The sequence below is a fragment of the Belonocnema kinseyi genome, chromosome 8 (assembly GCF_010883055.1).
Source record: "Belonocnema kinseyi isolate 2016_QV_RU_SX_M_011 chromosome 8, B_treatae_v1, whole genome shotgun sequence".
NCBI lineage: Eukaryota > Metazoa > Arthropoda > Insecta > Hymenoptera > Cynipidae > Belonocnema > Belonocnema kinseyi.
In genome coordinates, this window is record NC_046664.1 from 126,489,504 (window position 1) to 126,491,630 (window position 2,127).

Sequence of the window (2,127 nt, forward strand, 5' to 3'; positions counted from 1 at the left end):
CCCCCCCCCCCCCCATCATTTTGCACTATTCTTTAACTTCTACAATATTTTTTTCATATTTAAAATAAAATTTAAACTAAATAACCCCCAACATTCTTTGAAGGAACTATCCAAGAGTGTGTAAAAAATTCAGATACTCAAAATAATGAATTGGCTCTTTACGGGAAGCCTTTTTGGCTTGAGGTCAAAAAGCCCCTAGTATGCCAGCTATGTTACGCGTCGAGAAGCGTGCCATCGAAGCGTTAAAGTAATCATAAAAAATATAATTTGTAAATTATTTTGCAATTTCTAAACTAACAGTATCAGATCAAAGTACATCAATAAATATCATATACATTTGATACAATAGAGTTGAATATAATGTAGAAAAGCTGATATTTTAGACAAAATCGAGTGCGAAGCACGAGATACGTGCTGAGAATGTGTTCGTTAAAGCCGAAAGAGCTTTAACAAAAGAGAATTCACAATCTCGAAATTACAAGTGTCGATAATTTGAGCTTTAATTTTAAAAGTTCTTTACCCAAATATGGGAGAAATACAAAAACCGAGCGCGTAGCATGAGGTAAACACATAATCGAGCGCGAAGCGCGATTTTAATATATTATCAAGCACGAGAAACAATAGTCGCGCTCCCCAAGCGCGCTCAAACTTGCGCGCGAAGCGAGCATGTCCCCGCTGCAGCTTTTTATTTTTGGATTAAGGAGGTCTCGAAACCTGGAAGTTTAAAGAAATCCACGATATTCAGTTTTCACATATAACTAATAGCTTCTAATTACGATGAGAATGTAATAATTAATTATTTTTTGTGCGATCAAAATTTGAATGTTCGATTTTTTAACAAAATTCAAAAGTCCTTATGATAGTCTTGTAGGGCCTTCAAACAGTGAAGTTTTTCTTCTCTTGACTTCTTTCCATACCGTGCGTCGTTTGACTTAAAGTCATCATTGTCATTTTTATTCATTTTTTATTTTGTAAATGCAATACTCATAGGGATGAATTGTTCTTTTTTTGTATACTAAAAACTCGTCCTTTCTTTTCACACTCTTATCAAGCATGCCAAAGTGCACATTAACACTCACACACTCAATTCGTTTATTGTTCCAAGGCACGTTACCTTGTACAATAGGATTCAATCATTGTATGCAGTAACTGCTATATTATTTATTAAATTTAATTGCTGCTAGTTTTGTCTGTGCTTGCGCCTATGCGTCTATATAAAATATTCTTTTTTTAAGGATATTATTTATGTATAAAAATGATCTTAGATTGCTGCAGTTATTGGGATCGAGAATTATTAGCCATAAGATTGTATCTGCTTTTTGAAGGGGTTCGATTTTCGATGCCCGATGAAATTCAAATCGCTGGGTTTTTCTAACAATTATCTGAGCCCATGTGTTAAGTAGCTTCATCGTGGCTATAACCGATTTCATGATCATAAGAGCTCTTAATCGTAGAGGGCTGAGGACCGTCCTGAACTGGTAGAAATAGGAGGAATTGCTTAGATGTTCCAAAGCTTTCCAGGTCTTCCTCGCTTAGTTTTGGCCCATAATTTATTAGAAAATTATCTGCACGTTCCCCGAGAACCTTTACTGTGAGGTTTCTCCATACAATCGGATGTAATCAGGTGTTAATTCTAACAGTATAACCGGTTGAGAAAGCAGGAAGTTCATCTTCATCTTCTTAACTGGGTCATCGATATTGTATTTTAATACAGTCGAGTTATAATACCAAGTTCTTAAGTATTTATACTTTTAAACAATTTCAACTTTTGTATTGCCTTAATAAAAATTCACGTTTACTTTTAGCATGTCCACATTTTTAAGAGATAACAATTTTTGTTTTATCGATATTAATGCTAAGACCATTGATTTCATAGTATTCTTGAAGTATTTTGAATTTTTGTTGTCTTCTATTCCGAGTATGTAATAATTACAATGTCATCCGCATATACAAGTAGTAATATATCTACTAATCGATTAACCGGGATACTCCAGGCTCCTTTGGTTCTTAAAAAGTTCTTAAACTCGGCAAGAAGCAACGCAAATATAACGGCTTGTCGCCTGACCTTGCAGTACCCCGTGTGTCACATCCACCGGGACGGTGGTCTCAGTACCCACCCGAAGCGCA

At 35.3% G+C, this 2,127-nt stretch overlaps 1 protein-coding gene across 1 annotated transcript in view; it reads left to right on the forward strand.

The window, feature by feature from the left end:
* LOC117177903 (inhibitor of growth protein 1) overlaps positions 1-2,127 on the forward strand; it is a 58,577-nt gene that overhangs the window by 5,769 nt on the left and 50,681 nt on the right. The window lies entirely within an intron of this gene.